Source organism: Chiloscyllium plagiosum, chromosome 3, assembly GCF_004010195.1.
Source record: "Chiloscyllium plagiosum isolate BGI_BamShark_2017 chromosome 3, ASM401019v2, whole genome shotgun sequence".
NCBI classification, from domain to species: domain Eukaryota; kingdom Metazoa; phylum Chordata; class Chondrichthyes; order Orectolobiformes; family Hemiscylliidae; genus Chiloscyllium; species Chiloscyllium plagiosum.
The window spans coordinates 81716881-81736198 of NC_057712.1; the positions used below are offsets into that span (position 1 = coordinate 81716881).

General features: G+C 40.1%; 1 long non-coding RNA gene across 2 annotated transcripts in view; it reads left to right on the forward strand.

Moving 5' to 3' along the window:
- LOC122548654 overlaps positions 1-14774 on the forward strand; it is a 27439-nt gene extending 12665 nt beyond the window's left edge. The window contains exons 2-3 of one of the 2 annotated variants that reach the window (XR_006311293.1): positions 11249-11681; positions 14631-14774. This is a non-coding gene — a long non-coding RNA (uncharacterized LOC122548654). Of the gene's footprint in view, positions 1-11248; positions 12162-14630 lie in introns of those variants that run through there. The other variant, XR_006311292.1, reaches the window with a different exon arrangement.
- The last annotated feature ends 4544 nt before the right edge of the window (positions 14775-19318 follow it).

Genomic DNA, 19318 nt, shown 5'->3' on the forward strand with positions numbered 1-19318 from the left:
GCCGTAGATAAAGAGGAGGGCATTTCCTCCCAACCAGGAAACAACGGACCCCCCGAAGTCCACCCTCCACCCAGTGAGAACCAGGGGGTACCCACTGCCCCACAACTACAGACAACTGAGAGCTGCGATCCTCTGACTGTCCCATTGTCAGACACAGAACTGGACGGTGCAGACCCTTGCCTTGGCTCAATGACTCCAGAGCAAGTAAATGACCCCAGTGAGAGCCTGGATAGCTACCTCAGCCCAGCGAGGGTCCAGCAGTTCGTGCTCACCATGGGGATGCAGACAGCTTCCCCAGAGACAGGACAACGGTAACCCCATAAACTGGGATTAAAAAAGGTTCATTTGCTATAGTATAACAGGGCACCCACTCAGTAGGTGGGTTCTGTTGAAGCCACAGCTAAATAACAAGAGACTGGATGGTTAATAAAGGGAACTGTAAATAGGATAACAATAAATTCGAGTAATTCAATCTGTTCTTTGTAAAGTTAAGACATGCAATGTATATATCTATGAATGACAAGACAAATTATACAAGTACCAAAGATTTATTTCTATGAATAAAGTATATTTTGAAATAAAAAAAAATAAAAAAAAGTCTTTCCAATGAAGACAGATTGAGAAAACTCGCCCTTTTGAAGAATGAGGAATAGTCAGGGTCGTTGCATGCAAGATGTCTCCTCTGGCTAGGGAGTGTTAAACCAGAGAGCACAATTTAAAAATAAGAAAGATCCCACTGAGGTCCAAGTTGAGCAGAAATTATTTTTGTTTAGAAGGTTGGGGGCTTTTGAATTTCTTTACCACAGAGGGCTGTGGAAGCTCAGTCATCGAGCATGTTTAAAATAGAGTTGATAGATTTCTGATTACCACAGTGTTATCAAGAAGTGCAGGGTGAAAGACATTGAAGTGTTCCATCCAAAATGGTGGGATAGTCTGCACGGGCTGAATGGCCTACCCCTGTTTCTATGTTCCTATGTTCCCACATATTGATTTTGGGGGGTGTTGAAGAGGGATGCAGTTGGTTCCAGCAGGTTGATTGGAGGCAGTATAATATTTAATCTTCCTATCCACCTCCTGGGAGTAGGTTGGACATCTGCTCCCAATCCACCTCTGTTAAAAACTGAAATGTAGATATGTTGGATGCTAGTCAGGTTGCATTCACATTTTTAACAATTTAACCTCCAATTTGTTGTTTGGGACTGATTAATGATGTTATACCTTTGAGGTTTTACACTGGATATTTTTCTTGGATTCGGTTTGGTTGAATGCTTCTTGAAGAGAGCCTGCATTCTTTGATGACTGTTTGTTTGATATTTAGATAAATGCAGTGAGGCCAGGGTTTGAATAGCAACTTTACCCCAGATCACTAAATATATTACTGTCTTACTTGTCTCCCCCAACTTTAGAAAAGCAGCAGCAAATGGACTGTATCAGACAATAGCTTAGGCTATAAACCTAGACTAATTTATTGAGCAGATAATTGAGCAACATTAAACACAAACAGTAGATTTACAGTAATTGCAGTCTTTATTATTCTCCTTGAATTGTGGAAAATAACAAAGGGACTTCCCCTGAGATTACACTCAACATACCATTGATCCATGAAATGTAATTCTTTGTGCCACGTGTGACAGATCACTGCCAAAGTGCCTTTGTCTAGACTATTGCTGCTAGTTTCAGAATGACTACTGACTTGGAGCAAGATAGCTTTATACTCAATTCCAGACTCCTTTCAAGCTATACCTAAACAAAAGAAGTAGGCATTTTTTCTAAACATCTAAATAAAAAGGATGTTGGTTGGGTGATCTCTAGCAACCCTTTGAAGTTCAATATTATAACTGTGGAAATACTATTGTTTAGAACATTCCTTTTGTTCTATGGTAGCGAGCTACAACCATGTATTAGTGAAGTGCTTTGAATGCCATGGACAGAGAAAATAGGCATACATTCTGAAAACAGCACTTGGTATGTTTCCTGTCACTTTGAACAGTCCTGTGGATTTTCTGTTGTCCACACAAACTGCTAGCTGATCCCACAGCCAAGTTGCCAACAGTCTGTAACTCTTTCAGTGCTACTTTGGAGTCTCCATCACTCTGGGATTATATATCCCTCCAGTGTTCAGTCATTTGATCACCCACACTTCTGTGACTCCATACTCTCAACTCCATGTACAAAGACAGTGCACAAATTGGTGCTGAATTCATCCATTCTCTCCAACATTGTCTGCAACCTCACTGGCAAACAGAGACAGGTAGGTCAAAATGTTTCAAAGCTTCTTCTGGATTGCTATTAATTTCTCATGTATGGTGGAGTCCCGATGTCTTCATATATACCCTCAGCAACAGAGATTGGATATCATTAAGCATTCCTTTCAGTGAGCCATTTCTTGGGCTGTTCTATCCTGCTATTTTCCTCCTGCATTGTAGTAATTGGTATATCTCCACATCCCAGGGGAGGATTTTAACATTCCAGCTGGGAAAAAATGCCTCAAAGTGCATGGGATACCTAGAAGTGTGGGTTCTCCTCATACTATCAAGGTAAAAGTCCAGTGTGCTCTTTTCATCATTTACAGAATGCTGTCTGGAATTCAGCACTGCTTCCAGTTAGGTAGAAAGAACTCTCGGGTGACTGCAGCTTCAAGGGACCAGGTCCAATCATTAATTCTAGTGGGGCTTTGGGGCTAGGCCTTTGGTAAGGACACATCTGATGGAGGGTGAGCTTGTGCAATTAGGAGAAAACACCTTTTGTATCTTTTGCCCCACTCTCAATGAGGCTTATCTTCTCCTCAAGCTATCCTCACCTCATTGCAGCTCCAAGTTTCCTAAACCCTGGTAAGTGGACTAGCCATTACAAACATCTGCAAAGTGGGTCAAACCTGAAGTTGAAAGACTCATTGAAATACCTAAATTGTTATCATACCTCTTGGAACAGGGCTAATGCTCATCCCTTGTCCCAGGGGAGTAAAATCTGGAAGGTGGTGGTTCCAGCCATGCTTCCATTTTATGCCCTTTTAACTCCATTCACAATCAATTGCCCTTGCTCACCCGCCTTAAAATTTCTCAAGGACCCCTCTAGCTTACTCTCTGAGCTAAAAGGGATTATGTGGAGCAAAGAGTTAATAATTAAATATGTAAGTAATCAGTATACATCAGTGGTAATATTAGATATCACATAACTCCAGCTTGTGGAGAGAGAGAGATGATTCTGTGTACAGACCTGTATGAACTTTAATCATATAAATAGTCAGCAGAATTATAATTGAAAAGGAAACCTTAACAACAGGCAGTCTGTCTAGATCGCTGCCCAAGACACAATCTCTTCCAAGGTCTACTACTGTAAAAACAGAGATGGAGCTTGAGTAATGCTGAAAAATGTAATTTTCCAAAGTTTTAATTTTGCACTAATTAGGTCAATTTACAAGAATACTTAATAATGAAGAAAGCCAATATTTGTACTCTGAGAGGGGAGTGCTGACTGGTTGACACGTTGGACTCTGATTGGTAGAGATTTTTATATGGAGAATGCATCAGTAAATGATGATTCATTATTAATTGCATGTACAGTAGCAGATAGGTCATATCAAACAGTACAAAAAAAGCACAGCACAACCCAACCAGCCTGCACTCTCAAACCCTGCAACAAAATGTCTATCATTAGATGTGATTCTATGATTGAACAGCATTTGTCAAATAATCCCAAGTGTGGGATGAACTACAATGGCCACCAATTTAGGATAATCAGTCTGACTTGCAATGTGGGTCTCCTGGATATTCTGGAAGCTGTGTGTATTAGCACATAAGGATCTGTCCTTTGTAGGCAAAAGCAACACATACATTTGCTGCACCCTGTTTCAATTCAACTAAATATGTGACAGCTATTTACTCGTTCATTTCTCAGGGCAATGCCCTAACCAATGTGAGTTAACCTGCCTAGTCAGAAATGTAAAAAAAAGTTTGAGCCCCCTTTTGGCTTCACCTCTGAGCACAGAGACGTACATTCAAGTCTCTCTTGCTCTAGAAGTATGTAATAACATATTCGATTAGGTTGATTTGAAAATATCTTTAAAGAAAGCTTGGCAACGATTTGTGAATCTCATTCATCTCTTCATTCTCCATAGCATTGCCTCCAATAATCAGAGTTCACTTACCAATCAATCAGCACTCTCCTCTCCTCTCAAACTGTGTTAATCTTCATTTCTCCCTTCTTGGTGTTCTTGCAAATTGTCCAGATGGATGGAAGCTGAAAAGCTTTGAGAAGATGTTTCTATTTTCAACAATGCTCAAGTTCTGTGCTACCAAAATAATGTAAAAGATGAGCTTCTTTAAGAATGCATCAGAAAACGTAAGAGTGAGTAACACTTAGACTTCTGCAATGCTGATCTCTTTTTCATTTGCTGCCTCAGGTCAGTGTAGTTTCTTAACTGGAAACCAGTAATGTCAAATACCATTTAGGGACACAGTTAAATGAAGAGAAATGAATGACTTCCATAACTCGCAACAAGCTATCTTGCACAGTGTATAATGGTGAGAATTATTTGAAAGGGAATGAGGAAACGTTGTGGGCTTCATTGGCTGGGTCAGCATTTATTGCTCCCCTCTAATTGTCCTTGAGAAAGTGGTAGTGAGCTGTCTTCTTGAAGCACTGCAATTCATGGGGTGTTGGTTGACCCATATTGCTATCCGGAATGAAGTTCCAGGACTTTGATTCCGTGACCCTGAGGGAATGGTATGTCACAAAGATGGTCCCTCTTTTTTCCTAAAAAGCTGTTCCTTGGTGCAAGGATACTCTGCCCTTGATTTTCATCAGAGGGGTAATAAACCGGGCCAGGCTCCAATCAGTCTGGTTTGGTACAGAGATGAAAACGATTTTGAGAGGCCCCTTGAGTGGTCATGTTTTAGGAGTGACCTGTATAATGAAAGGGGAGTGGTCAGCTCTCTAGCTGAGCTGAGCAGTTTAGTTCAGTCCTGAACTGGTTGGGAATTCAACAGCGAGCTGTGTGGAAACTCTCTCTCTCTCTCTCTCTCTCTTTCTGCCCTTCAACTTCAATCTATAAGCATGTGGCCCATTTATACTGGTTTTTAAAGGGAGTTTGCTTATTGGGACTGTTGTGTATATTCAGACAGCATATTCAGACAACATACTTAAGTCTAGTTTGGATAGACTGAGTTCTGTAGGGGTTCTTTATTCTGTTCATTGTGTTTCGTTGTGTAATTTTGTGAATAAATTTTTGTCTGTTTTAAAATTTAGTAGTCAACCTAGCTAACTTCAGGTAATTTTCACTGTACACTTACTGAAACAAGTTGCAAAGCTATGATCTGGACTGCCTGCTTAAGAATGTTTTGAGTGGTCTGGCTTAGTCCATAACAGGTGATATTTATCCAAGTTAGAGTGGTATGTTTCTTACAGGGGAACTTGCAGATGACGATGTTCCCATTTATCTTCTGCTCTTCTCGTTCAAGGTAATAGTGATCCATTGGTTTGGAAGGTGTTGTCTGAGGAATCTTGGTGAATCATTGCAAATGCATCTTGTGGATGGTTCATATTGCTGGTGCTGTGTGTTGGTAGTGCCTGGGGGCTGAGTATTAAATATATTGGGCAAGGTGCCAATCAAATGGGTTGTTTCTTTCTTTGGTGGTGTCAAGCTTCTTGAGTGTTGTTCGAACAGTGCTCATCCAGACAATTTGGCAGTATCCCATCCTTCTCCTGACCCCTATGCTTTGTAGATGATGCTCAGGTTTTGAGAAGTCAGGAGGTCTCGCTACAGAATTCCTAGCCTCTTGTAATCATTGCATTTATATGGTTATTCCAAGTTAGTGTTTCTGGTGAATGGTAACCCCCAAGATGTTGATTATTTGGGATTCAGCAACTGTAATGCAACAGAATGCCAAGAAGTAAAAGTTAGATCCTCTCTTGTTTGAAGCGTTCATTCTTTGACATTTGTATGGTGTGAATAGCATTTGTCATTCATCAGCCTGAATGTTGTCCAGATGTTGCTGAATGTGTGCACAAACATTGACAGTATCTAACATCTTCCCTGACCTTCTGCTGAAGGTATAGCAGTAGATTGTGAAGTGGAGGGAATGTGTGATCCTGGAGTACAAAGACTTTTGGGGGGGTAGAAATTAATTATTTTTATTTTTAAAATGGCTGCAAAATATTCAGCCTGAGCCCACCCTGAGTAGGTTTTGATCCAACAATTAAATTGGTAGAGGTCAATTCTTGGGCATCAGGAGCATTACCTAAAACAGAGTTTTAAGCCCTCTGACTTTATTTACCAAAGGCTAACATAGATTGAAGTGTTAAAAAGAACTAAAAAGCTATTGTTTGTTTTTGAGGCCAGTTAATTGCAGCTTGTTTCTTGTACAACATTTAACTAGCATCTGGATGGGAAGATGAATAGGAAGGGGTTAGAGGGATATGGGCCAAGTGCTGACAAATGGGACTAGATTAGGTTAGGATGAGTCAAACAGAAGGGTCTGTTTCTGTGCTGGGCATCCCTATGACTCTATAACTCCTGTGTAATGAATAATGAGGAAGACAGATGTCAGTGCCCATCTCATTTAGAATCCTTCAGCAACCATTGTAGTTGTTAATTAATCATAGGTTTTCCTATATTTCTTGGTAAGAAGTAAACTTGTGGAACCATTAAGCTCTTTTCTCTGAATCCTCAGTCCAGGATCCCTCCATTGTCAACGTTGAACCCATTTTCTGAACTTACCTGAGGCTACTATTTCTGAAGCAGATAGATAAGATCATTTTTTTTCTTGGAGATGAGCATTCCATTTTGACATGATAGGTGGTGGCAGGTCTTCTGAAACACGTAGAAGTGGTTCAAGGATCAATTTCTTGTGATGCTCTTGCTTCTGGTATATGAAATTGGGCTGGAAAATGGATAATTGGTGTGGAATCTAAAACCTGTTGGCAATATAAAACTTCACTTAAAATTGGGATAGGATTTTCAAATATATTGTTTCAGTAGTTGATCCTATCCAAATAATTGGCAATTGCAGGTAATGCATCTACGTATCTGACAAATTCACCACTGAATAGGGCCTAGTTGAGCATTGAAAAATGCTACCCACGGTATAAGGACTAAAATTATTTCAATTATTTGTGAAGTCAGAAGGAAAACAAAGGTGATAGGCATCAATTTAAGACATGAGCTACATGACTTTTCTGCAATTGAACTTTTTGCAACATTGAAAAGTGCGTTGCACATGTTGAGAAACCAGAAGCCACATGCTAAATCCAATCATCAAATCCGCAGAAGCATAAAAATAAATTCATCTTCAAAAGAACAATTCTGTTAAAACCACTTTGACGTTTTGTGCAGTTGCCCTGTCTTAAAACAAATCTTTCAAAGGAAAGTTTTAGTATTTTACATCTCTGCCCAGTTATAACTGGTATCATTAGCATTGTTCAACATGGTCTTTGGCTGTTTTATAAACTTGCACCAGAATTATGGACAGTAGAGAAAAAACGTTGGATCATTTTGAATCTTCATCAGAAAGTCCAGTCACTTTTCAGAGCTTGTTTGTTGCACCTTTGATAGAAGAGCTGCAAAACCATGGAAAATTGGCTGAAGTTACAAAGGGCCGGCAATAGATTTTCTTACTGAATTTCAACTCCATTAAGTGCACATGCTTTTTGTTTTGGTTTATGCAACAAGCAGTTCCAAAGGTATGATCCTTTTTCCTGGCTATTGTCTTGTACTGAAAGACAAAATGGCTTATATATTCAAAAACACATCCTTACTTTTCCAGAACTGCCAACACCAAGTTTAAATATTTATTTCACTTTACAAAGTTAAAATAACACAATCAAAATATGAAAATAAAGACTTTATTTACATACCATCTTATCTTGCCTCCGGGGTACCTTTCCATGCACTCGTACATAATTAATAACTTTTTGGAATGTACATACAAAGTTCTGGAGATAACTCCAGCAGCTAAGTTCCCATGCCTGGTTGAACAAATAAAATGACATTTAGCTGTTGGTTGAGAGAAGCATTTCAGCTCTCTCTTCAAAGAGAGTCATAAGATTTTGAACAATTTGAAGTTAATGGAAATGAATGTCAAGAGAGATGCATGGGTGACTGATCTGATCCCACCTGTTTTAAAGTATTACCTAAAGTCAAAAATCACCTACACCCCTCATAAGTTTGCCCCAGAAAACAGTTTTTATTTATAGAATTTCACTGCTCAGCTACCATAAAATTATGTTTATTCCCTAAAATGAAATGTTTTATATTCCATTTCGGGCAGAATTAATTGCAAGCACAAAGCAATTCATTACAATATTGTGTATTAAATTCCTGAGGGGGAGTATTAGTTAAAATGTCATGACAGTGCCCAATCCATTGAATTGATATATTTGGAGCACCGCATTTGATTATCTAAGTCTGGCTGCGGGAGGTTGCTGAACTACCATTGGGATTATCATTATCCTTCAGATAAACACATTATTGCTTCTGGTATCTCTGGGTGCCTTTGAAGCATTATGTCTACCCTATGGTTCACAATCAGATGATGGATGATAAAGAACTGGACAATATAAAAAGCAAAACTACAAAGCTTTAACTTTCACTAAATCATTTTTTCTTTATTAGCTGAAATAGCTGTTGTAACTATATGACCGATCAGGAAAATATTTCGAAAGCTTCCTTACTGCCGCAGCTTGACTAAAATATTTAGACTGTGAACTTAAGAATTTATACTATCTTGACAGTTTATTAATATTATGTTTTAAAAATGCTTTGAAAAGCACAAACAAAAGAGACTGCTTTCTCAGATAACAACTTCACTTTATGCATTTTATGGTTAAAAGCCTATCTCTATTGTTTGTATCATCTCCGACAGCTGAATTAAACAATGTCATGCAAACTATCAACGGTGCTATTAGCGAGCAAAGACTTCACATACTTTCACCATCTTCAAACTGAACATTAAGATACTTTTGTGTCAGCAAAATGTAAACTTTCGTAACTGAGTACACTTTATGAACAGGAATGACAAATACAAGATATTGTATTGCTGAGACAATTTTGTAACAGAGAAGCTTATTCTTTGCAATAGATAATTAAGTCCCTTTTGGACTTGGAGCTTGACATCGAAATCTGAATCTTATTTTGTATGTGATGTCTCATATTGGTCAGCTCTGCTCTCTCGTACCTGCTACATTGGACTTGCTCCTTCAGTTAGAAGTGTTGATTCATCAGGAATAACATCAATAATAGTCTTCAGAAGTTCATCAATGTTAATGACAGTGTCTTTGTTAATCAAGCTAATAACATTCTCACCCTGGAAGCTACACTCTGGAATATGTAGCTGCTGATGGGCTTTGTCCAAAAATTTGTCTTCAACGAAACACTACATAGACCATATTCTCTTTTTATTCATTTTTTTTCTTATTTATCAATTTCATGAGATGCCTGTGCTACTGACAAAGAGAACATTTATTACTCATTCCTAAGTGAGATGTCTTCTTGACCTGTGGCTGTCCGTGTGGTGCGGGTACACCTACAGCATGAGGTTGGAATTTTCAGGATGCTGCCCATCAGCAGTGGAGAAGCAACAATAGATTTCAAGTCAGGATGGTGTGCACCATGGAAGGGAAATGTACTTCTCTTTTTCATTGAGGCCAGGATTTGAGACAATGCTGCTCAAGATATACTTGTACAACGTTAGTGTCTCTTGTGAACTCATGTGTTATCTTCAGTGTCAACATCTAAGAGATAAACTAATCCTGGTTACCTGGATGTCCATGATGGTCACCACATAGAAAAACCACCTGCTGCAAAAGGGAAACCCTGAAACAACCTCATCACCAAAACTACTGGATCTACCTTGAAGGAACACTTGCCCAAGCTATTTTCTTCTCATTTTTTTGGTATTTAATTATGGGTTATTAAAATACTACATGGAGACTTAGATTATCAATGATTGCTAACTATGTGCTAATCTGCTCCTTCTATCAGGCATGTTGAACCACAGCTATAATGCATCTCCATCATAACTCTCCAACAATGTCATAATTCAGTAGCAAAATTGCAGAGCAGACCATGTGGCAATCCATTTTGCATTTATTCTCATTCCTATTGAGTGACAGTGTAACTTTCTCCAAGGTACCCATTATTGCTCACCTTTCTGCATTCTGTTTTCTACCTACTCACTGGCATGATGACTAGATGCTTCTGTAAATCACCATTTTATCTTTATCCTTAACGGCAGTCAATCAGCATTCACTGTGCTTGTCAAAGTTGGGTTCTTTGCTACTGCTTTCAAGCTAGCTATAATGCTGTGCTTCAAAACTTCACCTATGTGGCCTCCATGATGACGACAATTTTCCTGGCAGCCAACTATAAACCATCTTCCAAGTTGTTGAATAATGCCCACTAACTAAACAATCTGATGGCCGACATTTCACAGGCCAGTGATTATGGTTCTCTGAGACATTTGGAATTACCTAAGGAATCTGCACTTACTAAATAATAATGGCATACAGATTTATAAATCAAACCATCCATCTGTCATCACTAAAAACTGAAAGTAAATGGAATTAATGAAGATTTTTTTAATGGCTATACTATTAAGTTCACATTACTGATTTGCTTTAATGCATAATTCACTGTCACTTCAAAATCTTCTTGAAAAGTTAAGCTTAAGCTTAAAACTGAATCTCAAATTTCTCAAGCCCTACTGGAAGTGGTACAAGACATCATGCTGTCATTTTTCCTAGCACTGACTGAATTGTAAATACAAAATACTGTAAATACGACGACATCATTAACACGAAAGGAGTATCGTTTAATATGCAGTATTAGTAAGAAGGCAACTCCCTGCCACTTTATCTGTCAGGGGACAGGACAAGTCAATAAGACTGAAGTAGGTTTTAAAGAATAGTTACTGCAAGTTTTCTTGAACCATCCCTTTTATTTTGATATGATATAAATATTCATGTATATTAGACAAAGGTGTTTCCCCCTGGTCACAGAAAAAGTGGAATTCACAGGAATTCTGGTGGGAGAATATCATTCCTTCAATCTGATCTTTTGTGTGTCAGTTTAGATTTAGATTTATTTAATATTATCACTTGTTCTGAGGTACAGTGATAAGTGGATAATGTTGCCACGTTCTGGCACCATCTTGGATTACAGAATAAATTGTTTAAATGATAAAATATGAAATAAATTAATATTAAATTCATATTAATAATGCTCCAAATGTTCATTTTTCCCTCTCCGTAGACTTCACCCTCTCTGCTCCTCCAACTGGCAAAGTCTGACATCATCCCTGGGGTCTTGGCAAGGTGCTCTTTTCTTGCTGTCACTGCTTCTGTCACTTCTGTGTCCGCCGCCTCCGAGTTGGAGGTGGTCTCGCCTCGCAGGTCCCGCGTCTCTACCGCGCTGGACATTGACTGACGGGTATCCGAGCTCCAAGTCGACCGACGGGATCCTAGCTCATCTTCTAATGTTGCCATCTGAGTTGGAGCAAGGATGGAGATACACAGGGTCCTGAACTCCCAAAACAAATAAAAATATTACCGAATTGAAAAGGCAACCGTGAAGCCATGTGAATGCGACGGAATTCGCTGCTTGAGACACGAGCAGCCGAACTCCATGCTGAGGAATTGAACACTGTCAACTCTGCTGCCATTTTGGAAGATGAACAGACACATCTGTATGTATAATGTTAGGGTAGGAAAGGGTAGATACTCAAACATCTGTTCCCTAGCTATTGGATTTTTTTCCCTCAGTCAAAAGGGAGTGGAGACCTGAATAAATATTACTTGTAACCTAATCCTTTTTACTTCTTTCAGTTTGACTCTGCCATTGACTTCTTTCCAAATTCCTTCCCTTTTCGCTTGATGTTCATTTCTCCAAAATGTTTTGAGATATTCAGCTGCGTAATTGGAAGATTTTTCATTGTGAAATTGCTTATAATTTCAAGTTTTTATTTGTCCATCATTTTGAAGACAAAAAGAACTTTGGAAAAGAAGCTGAGAATTTCACTTTCCTGTTTAACCACACCATTGTGTAAGTCTTAAGTTACTGGCGTAGCATTCCAGAGGCCCAGATTACTGACCCACAGTCATTTGTTCAAATTCCAACATGGCAGCTCAGGAATTTACATTCGGTTATCAAATAAATCTGAACTGAAGCCTCAGTAATGGTGACTCTTTTGCTGTATGGTATTATGCCCACATCTCAGAATGTGGATCCAAAAGAGGTGGGTCATGAATAAGAAAAGACTTAGACTTCTTTAGAAAACTGTCCATTGTGCAATAATTCCAAATAAGCTAGATATAGCAGGTTCAAATTGTATTCTTATATTTTTAAAATGAAGATAATCTGTCCACAACTGGTCTGGGTTATATTTGACACCAGACCCACAATCGTGTTTGACAATGTTATTACATGATCTGGCTGGCCTCTCAGATGCATCACATTGCTACTGGATATATATTTGCAAGTGATGAAGTTAAAGGGCTATGGAGATAGAGCTGGAGAATGGAACCAGCTGAGCAGCTGTTTTGGAAGCTGGAACAGACACAATGGGTCAAATGGCCTCCATCTGAACTGTAAGTTCTATGATTCTATACAAGCATCAAAAAGTACAGCAGTCAATGTGGACTTACACCACTTACCCTGGAACAGTTCAGGAAGGTGGTCCACAAGTATTTTTTCAAGGGCAATTCGGAACAGACAATAAGTAATGAGTTTTGGAGTTCATCTCTGCATCTGTCAAGTCATTTGACTTGTATTTCAAGGAATTACCATCAAGTGGAGATTTTTTTTAAAAAACCATCAATATTATGACCCAAAAGCAATATTGTTGAACACTCTTTTTTCTTACTATTACACTCTTTGTTGAAACAATTCCTAAAGATGGAATTCTGAAAACTTGGAACAACAGTGTTGTAATACAGGGTAAAAACAAGGACTGCAGATGCTGGAAACCAGATTCTAGATTAGAGGGTGCTGGAAAAGCACAGCAGGTCAGGCAGCATCCGAGGAGCAGGAAAATCAATGTTTCGGGCAAAAGCCCTTCATCAGGAATAGAGACAGGGTGGAGAGATAAATGAGAGGGGGTGGGGAGAAAGTAGCATAGAGTACAATAGGTCAGTGTGGGTGGGGATGGAGGTAATAGGTCAGAGAGGGGGGTGGAGTGGATAGGTGAAAAGGAAGATAGGCAGGTAGGACAGGTCATGGGGACGGTGCTGAGCTGGAAGGTTGGAACTGGGGTGAGGTGGGGCAAGGGGAAATGAGGAAACTGGTGAAGTCCACATTGATGCCCTGGTGATGAAGTGTTCTGAGGCGGAAGATGAGGTGTTCTTCCTCCAGGCATCGGGTGGTGAGAGAACGGTGATGTATTCAGGCTTCTGTACATTCTCCCCGCTGGTAGAGGTTGTAGAAAAGCATTGCCAGGGTGGAATGGATCTTTGAAAATGCTGGTGGCCTTTCCTGCATGTCCTCGGCTGAGTGGGAGGGGGAGTTGAAATGTTGGGCGACAGGGCAGTGGGGTTGATTGGTGCGGGTGTCCCGGAGATATTCCCTAAAGCACTCTGCTAGGAGGCGTCCAGTCTCCCCAAGGTAGAGGAGACCGCATTGGGAGCATTGGATACAATAAATGATATTTCTGGATGTGCAGGTAAAACTTTGATGGATGTGGAAGGCTCCTTTGGGGCCTTGGATAAAGGTGAGGGAGGTGGTGTGGGTGCAGGTTTTGCAATTCCTGCGGTAGCAGGGGAGGGTGCCAGGACGGGAGGGTGGTTTGTTGGGGGGGGTGTGGACCTAACCAGGTAGCCACAGAGGGAATGGTCTTTGCGGAAGGCAGAAAGGGGTGGGAGGGAAGTATATCCCTGGTGGTGGGGTCCATTTTGGAGGTGGCAGAAATGTCGGCGGATGATTTGGTTTATGCGAAGTTTGGTAGGGTGGAAGGTGAGCACCATGGGCGTTCTGTCCTTGTTACGGTTGGAGGGGTGGGGTCTGAGGGCGGAGGTGCGGGATGTGGACGAGATGCATTGGAGGGCATCTTTAACCATGTGGGAAGGGAAATTGCCATCTCTAAAGAAGGAGGCCATCTGGTGTGTTCTGAGGTGGAACTGGTCCTCCTGGGAGCAGATACAGCAGAGGCGGAGGAATTGGGAATCCAGGATGGCATTTTTGCAGGAGGTAGGGTGGGAAGAGGTGTAATCCAGGTAGCTGTGGGAGTCGGTGGGTTTGCAAAAAATGTCGGTGTCAAGTCGGTCGTCATTAATGGAGATGGAGAGGTCCAGGAAGGGGAGGGAGATGTCAGAAGGTCAGGGTGGAATGCGTTGGTGAAATTGATGATTTGTAAGGTTGGGGTGGAAAGTGCATAATACAAACTGTCTTATGCAGCTATTTTATATAAAGTCATAATCTCTTCCCTTGCTCACTAACTATTGAAGGAAAATGAATAGACTTGAAATAGTGCCAGGGATGTAAATGGAACTAGCCAATTGGGATAGCACTTTTCATTCACCTTTAATTTTGTTCTCTTTCTCTAACTAACATATTGGCAGGCAACCCTACAACTGAACCAATGACAATGTACACGAGAGAATAGGGAACCTCACCCTTTCGTTTTTTTTTTCTCTCGTTGTAGGAAAAGGTCCTGCCTTCCTCCACCAAAATTCATAAACACACTGTGTAAGGAAGAGGAAAAAAACTTGGATGAACAAAAGCTGATTCACTAAAGACATACCAACGCGGTTTACAGAAGATGTTGTTTTATACGCAAATAAAATATGCCCTGTTGAACTTAGCTGGTACCAAAAAGATAAAATGAATGGCGGATTAACCTTTCTTTTAGTTGACAGGAAATGTCGTTTAGCCGAGAGGAAGATATCCCTGCATATTCTCCAATAATTGGACCTCTGTTACACAGGTTGGTTGATAGGGCCTTAGTTGAAAAATAGAACATATATTGAATTGAATTGAATTTATTGTCATGTGTACTGAGACACAGTGAAAAGCTTTGTCTTGCAAGCAATACAGGCAGATCACAGAGTTAAGTAGCATAGGTAAGTAAATAATAGGTAAACCACGGCAAAAACAAAAACGCAGGTACAGGCAAATGTTAGGATTTTGTGAGTCCAATCAGTATTCTAACAACAGTAGCGTAGAAACTGTTTCAAAACCAGCTGATACGTGTATTCAGGCTTCTGTACCTTCTCCCCGCTGGTAGAGGTTGTAGAAAAGCATTGCCAGGGTGGAATGGATCTTTGAAAATGCCGGCGGCCTTTCCTTGATAGCGGGCCTGGTAGATGGATTGTATAGATATCAAAGCATTTCTTCAACATTCCACCAAAGAAACAGCCTAGATAATATGTTAAGCTTCTGAAGTGTGGTTCGAACTTCCAGTGTTTCCAGAGAGATGAAAGTACTGTATATGAATTAAATAGATATATAAGGAACTAGGAATTGCTGTGCTTCCTAAAAGAATTTCATCAATTTGCAACATTATCATTTTGTTTCATTTATTTCTGCAGACAGTTGATAAACAAATAGATTTATGTTTAATGATCATATCAGTAGTTCTATTTTGACGAAAAATCTATGGCATCAGATAGGCCACATGGCTGTCAAGTTATATATTCTTATTCACTCATGGACATGGGTGTCATTGGCTGGTGTAACATTTATTATCCATCACTAGTTGTTCTTGAGAAGGTGGTGATGAGCTACCTTTTTTAACCACCGCTGTCATTGTGCTGTAGGCAGACCCACAATCCTTTTAAGTAGGGGAATTCCCACAGAGGGAACAATGATATATTTCCAAGTAAAAATGGTGAGTGGCTTGGAAGGGAACTTGGAGGTAGTAGCGTTCCCTTGTATCTATTGCCCTTGTCCTTCTAAATAATAGTGGCTGCGGGTTTGGAAGGTGGTTTCTAAGGACCTTTAGTGAATTTCTGCAGTGCATCATGTTGATAAAACACACGGCTGCTACTGAGCTTTTTGGGTGGGGAGTGTAGATGTCTATGGATGTGATGCTAATCATGCAAGCTGCTTTGTCTTGGATAGTGTCAAGCTTCTTGAGTGTTGTGGAAGCTGGACTCATCGAGGAAACTGAGGTGCATTCCATTATACTGCTCTCTTGTATATGAACTCATCTCTGCCTTAGTTTGTTCAGTATATTAGGTGACTAATTGGGAGTCTAACTGTTATTTGCATTTCTGTTTAGTAAATAAAATATGAGTGTAGACTCTGTTGTTGCACTTTACGAGCATAATATTCATATTTGCATAATATATGCAGGTGTACTTTAACCACATTTTTCACTTGGTAAAATAAGAAAAGATTATCAAACAGTGATAGATGTTATTTTAAGGAAATGTACACATGTGTAGTGTTGTATTATGTGAGCATATACATCCTCTTACTAAACAATAAATTCGTTGCATAAAATAGTGTTGCTGTAGCCATAACCACAATCACCAATTTTCTATGAACAACAATGTCTTAGGAAATATTTTGGGATAAACAAATGTTACGCCTGCTGAACGGTGGGTGTAGAATTTCTATGCCTTTCTTTGCACAGCAAATAATTCCAATTTGCAATGAAAGATGATGTCTGCATCTAATTGCAGTTGGCATCAACAATGGTATATGAAGAATTTACTGTGTTTTGTGTCCTGTATCATTAAGCATTCCCACTTTACAAGTTAATTTCCTGTTGAATCTAGTCCTTTGAATGGCTCTCAGCTGTGGTGGCTCTAGTTTGTTTGGTGATGACGTGTAAAACTGAAAAGCTGTTTAAAAACACCTTATCTTTCTACAGTTACAAATGGGCATGACTGCCTTTGCATCTTGTGATCCATTAAAAGGCCATTAGCCAGTTCACCAGGGGTTTTATAAATTGAAATTGACACAAAAGCTGCAAGAACGAGAAAATAACATTAAACCATGGCAACTGCTGCGGAGGCTATTACAATTTGCAAGGATTTTGAATAATCTCACTGGGTTAGATTAGTTCTTCCAAGTCATTAACATATGTCACATCTCAATAAATGGTACAGTTTCTTTTTTCTCCTCCTCCTTGTGTTCTAAGGCTGAATTCTTCCGTTGTTCGTGGATCACTTGCAGAGCAGGAACTACAAATGGGTAAAACTCGACACATAATTCTGTTGAATTGTACTGCCACCAGTATGATAGATTTCAAATAGTCAGTTCTGAAGAAGAGTCACTGAACCTGAAATGCTAACTCTGCTTTCTCTCCACAGATGTTGTCAGATCGGCTGAGTTTTCCCAGCAATCTGTGCTTTTATAACAGAAACCCCAGTTCTTTGTTTTATTTTAGATTTCAAATAGATCTAAATAAAAACTGAGCATCCATTGATTTGGGCTTCAATAGCAGCAGAATTATATCCCACTAAAATCTGTAACCTCATGGTCTCGTATATCGCCCACACTACCTTCAATGTTGTGGTTCTGTTCGCCGAGCTGGAAATTTGTGTTGCAGACCTTTCGTTCCCTGTCTAGGTGACATCCTCAGTGCTTGGGAGCCTCCTGTGAAGCGCTTCTGCGATGTTTCCTCCGACATTTGTAGTGATTTGTATCTGCCGCTTCCAGTTGTCAGTTCCAGCTGTCCGCTGCAGTGGTCGGTATATTGGGTCCATGTCGATGTGCTTATTGATTGAATCAGTGGATGAATGCCATGCCTCTAGGAATTCCCTGGCTGTTCTCAGTTTGGCTTGTCCGATAATAGTAGTGTTGACCCAGTCAAACTCATGTTGCTTGTCATCTGAGTGTGTGGCTACTAAGGATAGCTGGTCATGTCGTTTAGTGGCTAGTTGGTGTTCATAGATGCGGATCATTAGCTGTCTTCCTGTTTGTCCTATGTAGTGTTTTGTGCAGTCCTTGCATGGGAGTTTGTACACTACATTGATTTTGCTCATGCTGGGTATCGGGTCCTTCGTCCTGGTGAGTTGTCTGAGAGTGCAAAAGAAGGGCAAACATCTTCAGTTAGATGTGGGCTATCCACAAAAAGCAGGACAAGTGCAAGATGGCCTATTATTGTCCCAACCATGCACACTTGATCATCAGCAAAATAATGGAAGGGGTCATTGACAATACAATCAAGTAACATCTACTCAGCAATAACATACTCGTTGATGCTCAGTTACACAAGGGCCACTCAGCTCCTGACTTTATCCCAGCCTTGGTTTAACCATGAACAAAAGACCTGAACTCATGTGGTGAGAGTGTTTGACCTTGACACTGAGGCAGTGTTTGACTGAGTAGGGCATCAAGGAATTCTAGAACAACTGAAGTAATGGGAATCAGGGGAAAGCTTTCCACTGCTTGGAATGATACCTACCACAAGAAAAATAGTTGTGGTTGTTGGATATAGAAAGTATTTCAACCAGACATCTCTGCAAGTGTTTTATAGGGTGATGTCCTCAGCCCAACCATCTTTAGCTGCTTCATCCAAGAGCTTCCTTCTAAGAGAAGGTCAGAGGTGCGGATGTTTGTTGATGATTGCACAATGTCCAGGCACTGAAGAAGTCCGTGTCCATCTGTTGGACAATATCCAGACTTAGAGTTAAGTGACAGGTAACACAAGTGCAAGGCAATGTCCATCTCCACAAAGATAGAATGTAACTATCACCCTTTAAATTAATTAGCATTACCATCCCTGAATTTGCACAATCAATATCCTTTGGGTTACCATTAACACAGACTAGGAATCTAGTCTGAAAATCTAGAACTATAAAAAAAGCCTGCAAAACTAACTCGAGAGCTTTTACTTCAGAAATGTATTAATAGAAAGACATTGACACATGGGAATGTGCATCATGAAAGGAGGATGGAGACAATACTACGATGAACAGTAAAAAAAATTACAGACCAGTTAAATGAACATTTTGCATGAGGATGTAAAAAGCAGGATGGATAAAGGGGAAGCAGCAATTATAATATTCAGGTTGTAAGTTTGCTCACTGAGCTGACAGGTTTGTTTTCAGATGTTTCATCACCATCATCAGTGAGCCTCCAGTGAAACACTGGTATTCTGTCTCGCTTTCTATTTATGTGTCTTGGTCTGTTAAGGTGGGTGGTATCATTTGTGTTCTCAGAGGGTGGTAAATGGGGTCCAAGTCGATGTGTTTATTGATGGAGTTCCAGTTTGAATGCCAGGCTTCTAGGAATTCCCATTCATTTGTCTGTTTAGCCTGTCCCAGGATGGATATGTTGTCCCAGTTAAAGTGGTGTTCTTCATCTGTAAGGTAACTAGTGATAGTGGGTCATGTCTTTTGATGGCTACTTGGTGTTTGTGTACCCTGCTGGCTAGTT